The sequence below is a fragment of the Dermacentor silvarum genome, chromosome 8, assembly GCF_013339745.2.
Source record: "Dermacentor silvarum isolate Dsil-2018 chromosome 8, BIME_Dsil_1.4, whole genome shotgun sequence".
NCBI lineage: Eukaryota > Metazoa > Arthropoda > Arachnida > Ixodida > Ixodidae > Dermacentor > Dermacentor silvarum.
In genome coordinates this window covers 96,048,392-96,062,019 of record NC_051161.1, presented here as the reverse complement: position 1 = coordinate 96,062,019, position 13,628 = coordinate 96,048,392, and positions in this window count along the sequence as shown.

Below are 13,628 nucleotides of genomic sequence, written 5' to 3'. Positions count from 1 at the left end.
CAGACGCCACTTTTTTTACTCAATGGGCCATTTGGTGCTTTCGCATCAACATCTTCAGTCCGGGCGCTCATGTGAACGTTTTCTCCAACCAATAATTCACGAAACTGTGCGAGACTAACTGCGCATAAAATTGTGCTTGTGCCGAAGCTACACATAATTGGAGAACGCTTAAGCTTCGCTTTTAAGAGCGGAACGCGATAGCATTCAAAGATCCCTGACTGCTTCTCACGCTTCCCGACAATTGCAGCTTAAGCAACCGTAATGGCTACCGGTAAACACTGGCGGCGAACGCTGTGCACGAGGAAGGGCTTTCTGGTAGAAACGCGGCCTCTTGCGTGGGCGATCCCAGAGATATTGCACAGCAAAATTACGTAATTTTCAGGTTTCCGTCTTGGTTTCGTACTTTAAAAAATTCAGTCTAAGAAGATTCAACATAAAAGGCATGCGCTGTGCGTGTTTCATGACATTTGTTTGTGCATTGCCATTCTCAAAATTCCGAGGAATAGCTTTGCCAAGAATGCAAGACAAGGTACAAGCAACATTAATGATAGAATGGTGTGGCAAAATAACCGGCATATACCGCATGTCATACAAGAAGGCGTGGCATATACATGTACCTAAATATATTCGGAGGGCCTCCATGGTAAGGGATGATTTTCTCCGCCACCCGCCGACTTCGCACGCCGACGCCGGTTGCCGACGTCGGATTCTCTGCGACACGGGGCCCTTAACGCTATCGCGTTAAAATAATCATCATCATTAAAATTTTCATCAGGGCGATATGAAACAGCGAATCCATAGTAGCTATCGGCATAGAAATTCACATGCGCTCAAGATTGTTCTGCCCACTTTGTAGTCCTTTTCGGGCGTATCGTCAATTTCAGTGTTCCTAACTTCTTTCACAACAATTATTTTCGGTGAAAATAATTCTTGAAAAAAAAATGTCGCAGTTTCACCCGAAAGGCGAAGCATCAATTGCGATAGCAAATTAGTACAGAGCTATACGGACTTAGAATAGTAGTTCTATTAGCTGTATAAACTTGGACATGTAGCCGCACCAGCAACGCGCAGAACTGTTGTCGACGCCATCGACGTTTTGCCCGCGTTTGCACCGAACGCGCGCGGTGTTTGTGACAGTTGCCGGTGCCTGTGGCGGTGGCTCGGAGGTTTTTGACGAGACCACAACGGGACACTTGTCGCGCAGCGTCGGAAGTCTTTACCCCCTTCTCGCCTCGCAACGTTTTATCGCGATAGCAATTATATGGACACTCAAAACGGATTTCCACCATCGGCATCGCCGTCGCCGTGAGGTTCCGTGTGACGTCAACGGTGATGACAACGTCGCCGCGCGCCGTATGCTGTATGTGCAAATGAAAGCGCGCGAGAGACGCCCACTTTCTCGGGGAGCGAACGCATGGCGGAGAGCAAACGCGCGTTCTTCGCCATGCTTCCTGCAGAATTAAGCGTCTCTTTCCTCCTTTACAACCACCATATATAGAGAGCAAACGCGACTTATTCCGTCGCGCGAAAGGCCGTGGGGGGGACGGGAGGCGACGTTAAGCTGCGGCACCAAGGTCCTGGGTTTGAATCCTGCCTTCGGGTACTCTTAATAATGTTCCTTTTATTATTTATTACACAGTGCTTCGTTGAAAATGACGAGCTTACAAAGTCACGAAGCCAGAAGTTTGCACTTGATTCTTTATTCTATTTATGTATTATTCTATTTCTATTTACACTTTATGTATAAGGTTTTGCTGAGAATGAAGCGATTTTACATCAAATTCGGGTCCCAACTTCTCGCTTACGGAGTTAAAAAATCCACAGAACCTGAGCCAGAAGCAGATCCGCTGTGAAGCTGGAGCATCGCCTATGTCACTGCACTGCACTAAACCCACAGCGAGCCACCATGTGACGCACCTACGCCGCATGGTAAAACCAGCGGCCTCCGAAACGGAACTGCTCTTCCCAGCCCTCCGCCACTGCCAGGTTTTCAGCGCAGTTCTTTTTCTTTAGGACTACCGGCGATGCTTGAGGACGATGCTGGACGATGCTTGAGGACGATGCTGGACGACCGGCTGTAGAGGACTAGTGCGCCACGTCCCGGGCCAACGACACTACTCTCTCCCTCGCCGCCTGCTGTCTACCTCCTTCCGATCTTTTCCTCTCACTATTCGTCTCCTCACAGAGGCTGAGCCATGGTCCCTACAAGAGCTGCAGTAATAGCATCTCTTCCTATACCCGCAATCATTCTCCCCCCACCGAGATAGAGAGCATGGGCTCTGCCATGAAACAGCACGCAGTGGCGCGGCGATGAGAATGCGGAAAGAAACATTTTAACTATGTTGGTGCTCTCAACAGGCGCACAGCACTGCCTGGCCGAGGTTGTCTTATGAGATTGTGTACGCGAAACGACCAAAGGTGTACACCTTCGAACCTACGCGTTCACCAACGACTACGCTGGAATGTATGATGAGTAGTGTGTAAATTGTCGGTGCGTTTGACCAGAAGTTCGAATTTCGACAACAGTTGCCAGTGCTCGGCACTATCACTCTGCTTTGAGTGTTCTCCGTTTTGTTAGACACGAATTTACCCAATAAAGAGTTAAATTTCGAACCAGAGCGTTTCGGCAGTTCTTGACTTTACTGTCACTATGGCGTTAGACTATTATACGCATTTATTTTTGCGTTCAAAAGCACATTTACGGCTCCGACACACGTCGCGTTGCATTTACATCTGATATTGGCCACGCCATCACACGCCCGCTTCCACCGCCACACGCGAACCATTGCGGAACAACCTTTAAGGGGGGATGATATGCTTAATCTGTCACTTTAGCTTTTGCGTTATATTTCCAAAGCTACCGAATATGTTCATCTTATATTTTGCATACTCAAAGGAATACCCTTTAGCTTGACATGTATACCAGCTTTTTTGCTGTGGAAACTGCAATATCTTGTAATAGCTATTAAATTTGAGCTCCAGATTTTAGTGTACGTTTTCTCAAAAACAATTCACAGGATACCCTTATAATTTGACAAGTATATTCCGAATATCACAGTTTGCAAACGAAAATATAAAAAAATTCCTGTCTACAAATAACGCTCAATGGACTGTTGGACAGACTCTAACCTATACGAGTTTCATTTTATTCTGGTGATTATATTTCCAGAAATGTTAGAGGTAAATTCTATGCTTTATCGAAAGTTTGGAAGATAATTAAAAAAACTTAAACGTTCTGCGTCAAAAAAGCTGCAGAATATTAGGCTAAAGGGTGTCCCCAATTGTGCTCACATTTTCAGACTAACCTATACAACATATTTTACAAGAGAATGTTTTATCCTTTTATCCTACTATCCATTCTTAACAGGTTCGCTGTAAAATATTGCTCAAGTAAACGCTCATGCAAGTTTGATACATGGTGTACGTCGCACAAACCCGTCACAATCGTTTGCTGAAATGTTTCCGCACTCTCAGATATTAAAACAAGGGGCTACAGGGAGTGTGGCTGAAAGAGGGAATCCCCTCTGGGTGGAATTGTTCTTTGCTAGAAACACAACGAGGAAATAATTATTGATGAAAAAAATAGCGTGCACTATCAGATATTACAAACAGTGAAGGATACCATTATTTTTTTCAAGTTTCCTCGAATTTGCTTGTTGTTTACAAACAGTTCGTAATATTCAATAGAAGAAGCACGCATAGTTAAAAATACACACTTGTGCGTACATGTTTGTCGACTTTTATTGCGAAGGAAGGACACCTCGTTCACAACCTATAATTAAAAGGCGCAGTCCTTACTATAAGTCGTATAAACCTTGTTTTGGCAGATTTGTTCTGTATAGTTCCGGCAGATATCACCCTTCATTTCGTGATATGATTTAACCTTGTCTGCTCGCACGTGGGTTTCACAGCAACACTGTCCTGTGAAAAAGATATGTGAAATTTGACACAGTAAGAAAAGGAATATACATTCCAAGAGTTGCTATCTTGCAGGCTGAGAAAAAAAGAGAGCGGTTTTGAGGAAGCAATCTGGCTAAGTGACCAAGATATTATACAGGCCATATTGATGAGATGTTTCAAGCGAAAGCTACCAATTAAAGTTTTGTTTTGTAAGAATACAAAAATTAAGTCACTTTAGCATACACCGAAGCGGGTGAAGGCGAAAGCCTGCGTGCTCAAGAGACGTAAATTACATTGACATTCTCATTCGAATGCGTTGTTACTTCTTATTGCTTTATTTTACTTACCAAGGGTCGCTGTTTCAAGTGCCCTAATTGACGCTACCTTAATCAGCCGTGCCTTAAATACTGTCGCCCTAATTTGGACGACTTTTGGGCGACACGACCTTCGGACCCACGACCAAAGGTCCGACTCCCCACCAAAGGCCGGGGGTTCGAGTGCCCTAATTACCTTCGCCTTAACGCCAAAGGTGGTGGGTTCAACTCCCACATAAGCTGCAGGGTTCGACTCCCACCGAAGGTCGTGGGTTAAAGTGCCTGAATTCACTCAATCTTTATTAACATGAGGACGACGATGACACGCGCACCATCAACATCTTTGCATGAGCGTTGCTTTCTTGACTCGCGCACCATCAGAATTGTAGCACGAGTTTACCTTGCATACTCAGAAAAGATAATGACGACGGTGACCCTCACACCATTACATTTGTTGCGTGAGCGTTTGGGTATAGGTAAGACATGATGACAACTCGGTATAGAAAACGTGTACGACCGCGCGTCGCGGACACGGCTTTCACTCAAGGACGTTGTAAGGTCGACTGAACTGTTAGATAGGTGAGTATTTCGCCTTAATAAATCGAGCCACTCAACTTATGTTTTGAGCTCTGAATTTAAAGGGTGTACATAATTTGTATGCTGATTTATAACAAATACGTAACCTCCAAGCTTATACCAAATGGAACACTGATAGCTGTGCTATTTAGAAAGAGAGAGGCAAAGCAAGGAGAAAACCAGGGAGGACCGCCAGAGAGGAGGGGGGCATTGTGTAAGTGTCCAATTAGTGGAAATGTCCATTTTGTCTGCTTCTGAAGGGCTGATTTGCTTGACTGGGCACGGCCGGGCTCGACTGGCGCGCGCGCTCGCTTCTTACGACCTTCTGACCCGTCAGGGAAACAATGGTAGCGTTTCTCAGCGCGTTTCGCCACCCGTCGGAGGTAGGGGCGCTGCGACCCTGACCCTTCCTCCCCTGCTCCGCGTACATGCGCTTGCCTTCGCGCTCGCACGATCGTTTTCCCGCGCATTTTATTCGGTGCTCTGTCAGTGTTGTTCAGTATGCTGTAATTTGTGGGCTCCTGAAGACGGTCGTACCGCCTTTAGTGCGCGCTGCCACAGTCAAGACTTGGCGCCGTTCATTGCACATCGGTATATAACTGCTGTGTGATGGAGTATTGCTGTCTTCCGTATTGCAAGTCCCGTTCCGGGAAAACACCCGGTGTTTCTTTTCACCAGTTCCCAAGGAATGAGTTTCTAGCCCGAGTTTCTAGCGCTTTTGGACAAGATGCTTGGACAAGATAGCATCAACCAATAAAGGGGAATTATAAGATGGACAAGATCGTAGCCTTCTCCTCCGGATACGCTACTCAGCAAATTAATATTTTCACTATAACTCCTTGTCCTCACGCAGCAACTCTTTTAAGTATTCTTTTTTTCCGCGCACCATGTTGGACTGGAACCAGCTAAAAAGTGACGTCGTCTCTGCGCCAACATTAACTTCTTTCTTATCATGTTTACAGTGGTATTATTTTGTTTGTGCCGTGTTAGCAGTGACAGTGTTTTACTTCTTTAGTGTAACGTTGCGTGTGCCCAACCTGTACGTTTTGTATTTATTCAAATAACAGTTTTTTTATTAACCTATGCATTTTCTCTACATACCAATGTATTCGTTATGCTTGTAGCACCCTGCTAAAATCACCGCATGGTGATTGCAGTATTTATAAAATAAAAATAAATAAATAATTGCGTTTTTTTTTCGATAAAGCCTGCGAACACCTGCCCGGCAGGAATGTACTAGAAGTACTCGAAAGAGCAGTCCAGCCCTATTTACAACGCGCTCCCTTCTTGAGCTGCCCTGAAGGTGTTGACGAGAGTCATGCGATACGATCCGCAAATCTAATTGCCGAGAAGTTTCTGAGAATACTCCTTGTAAATCAGTCAAACCAACTGACTGACGAAAACGACAAGCCTTCGGCCTATGTAGACAAGCCGCCAAGGAAACACTTTAGATTGTAACTGTGAATAAGACACATTTGTGAGCTACTGTGTCTGCAAGAGTTTTCGCCTGAAAGTATGGCAACTATTGTAAGCGCATACGAGCAATAAATATTTATTTTCATTCCTCAAAATGCATTTGATGGCGGAGAGCTGTTCTCCTGGCGCATGCATCTCCATGTTCCCCAATGAATTTAAAGAAGCTCGATGTATTAATACGGTTACACTGCATCCATTTATAAGAAGCCTAGATGAACCATTTACGCGTCCTCTACAATTAGGCGACTTGTTCTTGAATGCATGGTGAGGTAAGAAGCGCGCCCGACCCAATCTTCCAGCGTTGCGCGCGCTGAACAGATCGGCTGGGAACAGCTGAGCAGGGTGGGGTCACAGCGCCCCTCTCCAAGCAGCGGCGATAGGCATGAACTAGCCCCGATGCGAAGGCCGTAAGAAGCGAGCGCGCGCCAGTCGAGCCCGGCCGTGGACTAGGGTACACGTAGTGGACCGCCTGGTAGACTTTTACAGAATACCCCATCCCAGGCGAACCTCCCATTTGCTACCCTACACAGGGGGCCGGAGAAAGGGCAAATAGGAATGGGAAAGAGAGAGAGTGAACACTGCGTGCACGTTGCACTGCATGCTGCAAAGCGCCGTCAAACCAAAGTTGAACCACGCGCCCCGCAGATACGTTGGGTTGCTGTCATTCTGCCGTAATGAGGCATTCTTGGTGCATCCCCATAGCAGGTGATGTGCGTTGAAGTCTCCTGGAATGTCCCAGTGGCCAGTGGTCGTTTGAAGTAAGTAGCAGTGTGTCGCACTATATAGTTAGAGTAAATCGTGGCCTTTTTGAATTCAGTGTGAATAAAAGGCTGCGGGTGAACCATGGTGCTTAGTGTGCACTGAAGTCGTAGCATACATCACTCGCACTGCACTTCGCGCTGACAGAGTACACAGCTTATTCAATAGCATTTCACAAGTGTTGATGAGAGACCAGAGCATGACAACCACCACTTGCCGGTATTCATCGGAGATTTGTCGACAGTCGGCGCTGTGGGCTCTACAGCGGTGCGCTTTATCACTTTAAGTGGCTCCGGTTCCCTCTCTGGCATCGGCTTTGGCTTCGGCTGTGGCTTCGACAATTTTTTTTCAATTTTTATAGCCAATGAAATATCTCTCTTCAAATATCATGCATATACGTATTGTATTTCTCATTTCTGCGGAATTTGTAGCGGTGCTGTCATGAACGTTGAAATGTAGGTGTTGCGTTCTGCACGTTGCAGTTGGGTGAGAGATATACATTGATCTCCTCAAGTTGAGTGTATGGCAAAATAATTTTAGAAAGCAATCAGCGTCCAGACATTACAAGTCACTGGATTTAAAGCATAAACTAGAACTCTTCCTGAACACAATTAACTTCGGTGATTCCTACAGCATTGAACTTATTTTCTGCTACAGCAGCATTCTGCTACTGTGAAAACCCCGGCATTGTTCTTGTTTTCCTGCTTCTTTCTGAAAAAAAAATGGCGTCTGCCCACTGCGGGAAACCAGACAAGGAGAGAGAAAAAGGACTTATGGAAAGGCAGGAATAGTTACCAGAGGTAGTTTCGGTTGGCCAGCCTGCACGGAGGAAGGGATAACGGGATGAAAAGGCAGAGGAATCCGAAGGCGAGAGACAAAAGCAGAAAAGAGCTCAAACGAAGTAATCGCGCGCGGTACAGAGCGGTAGAGGGCGGTGCTCTTAAAAGCAATTATGAAGGCTCGTGGACCGCAGCAACCTGAGTAGCGTGAATAAAGCCTTCTGCGCGCAGTATGTTTGGCAGCATCTTGCTACAACATTTTATGCTGACTTTGGGTGATGGTCCAATTGGTCCAACACTGTGCACGTCAATTATAGGGCGCTTGGTTTTGGGGATCAGTGTGGCCGTATAAAATTAGAATATTTGAAAGTAAGGGTAGACAATCACGTATATGATATTTTTTTCGAAAACGATAACTTCACATTCTCTGACATTACATTAAAAACCAAAAAAAAAACGTGTGGAATAAATAGCTTAGTGGTGAAATTATCTTCTGCGGTGTATACGCAACTTCCATTTTTTTACATAGTACTTCATTTTGTGGAGCTGGAACGTTGCTCTTGGACAGACTTTAGCCACTATAACGCTTCCCATGTCTAAGTAGGCTGAATTTATTTCTCTTAAGTCTTTAGTTTTAAGATGTTTTCGTTTGCTGCTCTTTGGCGAATGGACCAGGTCAATTTTTTAGAGGCAGGTTCAAGATGTCACTATTTGAATATACTTGATTCTGTGAGTCTTGCTGCATCATATTCATTTTCGATTATATTCCCTTTTATTGTGGTCAGGATGCGTTGAGGATGGTGCAACAATCTGCGAGCACTTGTGCAAAACTATCACTCTTTCGTTTTCAATCATTTAGTAGGACAACATCAAAGCCCCTGCCTGGCCGGGGTTTCAGCAGAGTCACAGTTGAGATGATGTTTAAACATGAAGTTTCGAACACCATCGCTTTAAATTATCTGATTTTAAAGAAATGTTTAAGACGCCAGGGCAAGGGTGGTTGCTGTGGTAAATGGTTCTTGCTTTTCTCTCTCCGAGAGTCGCTTTGAAGAACCCCCCGGGGTATTCCATAAATTTCAAGCCGAGTATTCTACCACGGAGAAATAATGTTAAGGATGAAATGCTTTTAACTCCTGTTGTCGGCGACATTCAAGTGACCTTGAGCCAAAAGCCAGAGCCGTTATCCGGCCACTCAAGCGAGAAAACCCGGGCATCGTCGCGAGAAAGAAACGTGATGATCCGGGCAACCAGTCAAACGTTAAGAAAATGCGGCCCCCCTACTTTCTGTACAGGACCGCATTACATACGCTAGTTACTGCCCAAACAAGTTACAAAAAACATTGCTTCCGAGTTATTCCTAATGTTTGTTAACAAAATCACTGAAGTTGTAACTTCTAGTACAGTGAAATTTTGTCATTTCCAACAGCGACGTACAAAAGGCACATACATGGCACCATACAGTTGATTGTCATATTTTGTCGCGGAGACAGGTTAGCCTGTGCTCTTTTCGACACCAGTGGTCTGCCGAGTTCCGCGGTGCGGGTTTGGCACCGCCACCTTCGAGACATGGCGCCACACTGCTTGACCAGGCCGGGAGCGTCAGGCGCACCGCGGATGGTTGTTTGGTGTGGTGTGATGTGGTGGGGTGGGGTGAACCCTCGGTAACATGCACTATTCCTATTTTAAGATTGTGGCTAGTGTATTCTCCTACCAGACTGCTTTGCCGGCAGCCATTTTATGCTTACATCTACTCTGGAATACGGGCAAGCCACCATTTCTTTCATGAAGCGAAACAACGCTCGCTCCGGCGTCCCAGTAAAGTCACCGCGGAGGGTATGACGCCGAAGTGCCGTCTGTCGGTCAGGTTCGTCCATCGAGAAAGGGTGGACACGCACCACGCGCTTTCCGCAGCGGCTTGCCGGTTGAAGGCCATCCAGAAAAGTTCGCCGCTCGCCGCATCTACGCGTGAATAGATGCGCTCATTTCTTATAACGACGCTTCTTTCCCGAAATTTCAAAGGAGTGGCACCCTCAACATTCCGCAGACTCGTGGTAAGTGCGGAAGGCGGCTAGGCACATCTCATCTTGCTCACCGTCGCAAACAGCGTGCATCCTCGTATTTTGACCCACCGGAGTGTCCGTCTTAGCACGCTGCACGTGCTTCACTTCGCAATCAGTTGGCTTTCTTTGTATTGCGAACAGACGACAAGTACATGAACCATCCGGAATTTTGACGGCGTGGCATCTCGTAAGAACGCAGGTCCTCTCGGCCTGATAACCCGATGGAACTCTGCCCCGAACTTTGCCTCCTGGCTCGCAGCGACGCTGCCTCCTTTTTATGTCACTCACCGAGTAAGTGCTTCTCGCAAATAAAGTTGCTAGGCATTAGCTCTCGGTCTTTCCCAGGAAATGCCAGAGCCCACACTTGTTACCATGCCAAGCCATTAGGAACGTTGAAGGTTATTAACGTTTCCTTGCAGGATTACCTTTCTCTTACCTTTCCTTGCAGCATTGCTGCAGTTCAGCAAGACACATTTGCGCCCCATCCTCGTTTGGCGCAGATTAAAAGCGCTTACCTTTGTAGCAACGCCAAAAGTGCGCACGCATGTCTAAGAAACCGCCGCCCCAGCGCAATGAGGAAGCCCGCGAGAACAAGAAAGGTGGAACGGCTCCAAACCGCGAAAGAACCTCGACGGTTTGCACATCATCATTATCGTCGTCATCATGATCATCATCAATCTATTTTTATCTCCGCTGCAGGACGAAGGCCTTTCCCGCGCCTGCAGATTTCCAAATTTCATCACCTCAGCTAATTTTCTTGTGTCCTCGACGCACCTTCTCTTCTGGTCTAATTATCCAATCTTTTCTAATTATCCTACTCTGTTTTCAATTTGAACCTAATTTTTTAGCTTTGCTCCTACATGTTGTAGAAATTACGAAACCATTGCAAGTCGGCAACTAAGGTGATTCAGTATTTAGCCGAGAAATCCGACTTTGCAAACACACTTGGTGCACTGATAACCTGATAGAACTCAGTCCCGAACCTGTTCACGAGTATCAGGCACCCACATGCATATTTTTTTTCTCTTTTCTGCAGTAGAGCACATGACTTCTGTACTCCACTGGTCTGTAGTCTGCTCTTGGCATTTCTTTGTCTTCTGCCACGTACGTCATCACAGATGTAGTCCTCCATCTCGTTTGGTTTTCTAACTTAAAGTTAGAGGCTTTGATCTTCAAGAGAAATATTGTCTTTGTCATTAAACACAACTTTAGTTGCCTCCCTTATAATAGAGACTTTTAAGCTGAATGATATTAAGAGTGCAAAATTATTTATCGGTAGTATAAGATGGTTGCATATGCCGCAAACGGTTGGAAATGTCGAACTGTGCAAGGTAATACCTCCACCATGAGCAGACAAAACACATTAAGGCTTTCGAAACTTCACTTATGGTAATCAAGCATTCCGTCAATGGACAGAATTCCCTTGTTTTGCACCTTTTCAATGTTACCTTGACTTTATATGGCGAGAATCAATAGGCAATGAGTCCTTCGAGGAACTCTACTAAATAGCATCGTGGAGCTGACTATAGGGCCTTTGAGCTATAATAAACTGCATGCGGCCGTGTTCAGCCAATCTCTGCCGGGCATTTCGGACTAGCTATATTTCCTCGCCTTGTTGAGCCCTCTACCTTACGCTGCTCCCCTTAACTGCGTACCGACATTTTGGAAAGATGCTTTGGGAGCTCAATATAGAAAAGATGGTCAAAACTCACCGTTGTAGTAGTATTTAAAGAAGCTACATCCAACTTGTGTATCGTAGACATACAGAAAAAGTTTTGTATCTGACACATCTAAGAAAGAGAGAGAAAACTATTTTTACTTGTTTCTCACTAGTTAAGCATACGTTGAAGCTAGGAGCCGTAATAAAATTGCTAATAAGCAATTGCCATGAGAAGTAGGACCTTAATATTACAATATTACACTGACCATCACGTTTAATACAGGTTCGTTTAATTACAGCGAAATTGGTTCCTGGCAGCATTCTCTAAGACAAAAGCACAATGTACACGAAATGTCGATGCTAAAGAAGACAGCGTCGACATGCATGGCAGTGCAAATGATTCGATGATTCAATGTTGATTATATCTCATCGATTCTGTGTCATTGTGACTTTCTTTATCTTCACTATTTACTGATTTCATATCTTATTCGCACCGTATTTGACACGTAATTACGTCGACCTTGTCACTTTGATGCTGCAGCTTGGATAAACATTTTGTTTTCAGCGCATGACGCTCCCTATTGCTCCCCTAACCTCGTTTTTTTAGGGGTGAAGCTCCTTAGTGTGTGGCTCTGTCCCTCCTCTGTAGTATGTAGTAGTAGTAGGTAGCCACGTCTACTTTTATGAAAAAATGTTGCAGTGGCTTAGCTCGGCTATGCCAGGATATACGTAGCGTTAGCAAAGGTTCAGCTGATTATTCTTAGCTTATTCTTAAGATTATTTTTAAGATAAGATTATTCTTATGAGTCAAGCTTCTCCGTTCTTCTGCGCTGTTGAGCAGCATTTGCGCTCTCCTTCTTCATGGCTATACCACACTGGCAAACGCCAGTCAGAAGCGCAGCGGCTCCAGCGCAGTGTCAGACGGTGACTGCACAGCGAGCGCGCGCCGGTGCCAGTACGTCTACCACGGCTACGACGTCACTCCTCTGGAATGCGCAGACCGGCGCCGGTGATCCGTGCGCGGCGGCGGCGGAGTGCGCGAGAGGTGCCGGCTCCGGTGGCTCCGGTGCGCATGCCGTGTGACATCACTGACCCTTGCGCATGCGCAGCACGGCTCTTGATGTGCCGCGCGAAACAGGCTTGGGTAGGCCAGTGTAGCTAACGCTACAAAAAAGTTGTCGCGGTTTCAGCTGAAAGGCGAAGCATCAATTGCGATAGCAAATTTGAAGAGAGCTATACGGAGTAATGATAGCAGCTTTATCAGCTGTATAAACTTGGACATGCAGCAGCACCGGCAACACGCGGAACTGTTGTCGACGCCGTCGGCGTTTTGCCCGCGTTCGCTCAAAATGCGTCCGGCGTTGGTGACTGTTGCCGGAGCCTCTGATATAAATAGGCACTTGGTGCCGCAGCTAAACGTCGCCTCCCTTCCCTCCCCCCCCCCCCCCCTCCCCACGGCCTTTCGCGCGTCGGAAGAAGGCACGTTTGCTCTACATATATGGTGATTGTAGAGGAGGAAAGAGACGCCTACTTCTGCAGCCCTTAAGGGAGCACAGCGCAGAACGCGCGTTTGTTCTCCGCCGTGCGTTCACTCCCCTTGAAAGCGCGCGTCCCTCGCGCCCTTTCACTCGCACATACAGCGTTCGGCGCGCGGCGACGCCCCCCGGCTGCCCTCGCTGCGGCCATCCTGCCGGTCGGACTTCCCCTGCCAACCCGCCTACCTGCCTGCTGGAGCTGCATCCGGAGTGGGCGACCAGCCAGATCGCGGCCATCTGCCAGGACCCCTGACTCTCCACGAGCTGCAGACGGCCCTGAGGAGGGGCAAGCGTCGCGTGCACCGGGAGCAGACGGAGTGACACTCCAGATGCTCGCAACCTGGCCACCAGTGAGCAACGATGCCTGTTCGACTGCTACAACAACCTCTGGTGGTCAGGACAGGTGCCGGACGGCCTGGCGCACAGCCATCGTGGCCCCCATTCTGAAGAGCAATAAGCCGGCTAACGAGCTGTCCTCATACCGACCGGTCTCTCTCACCTCCGCTGCCTGCAAGGTGATGGAGGCCATTGCTCTGGCACGGCTCGAATGGGTGGCCCGCACCGGCGGG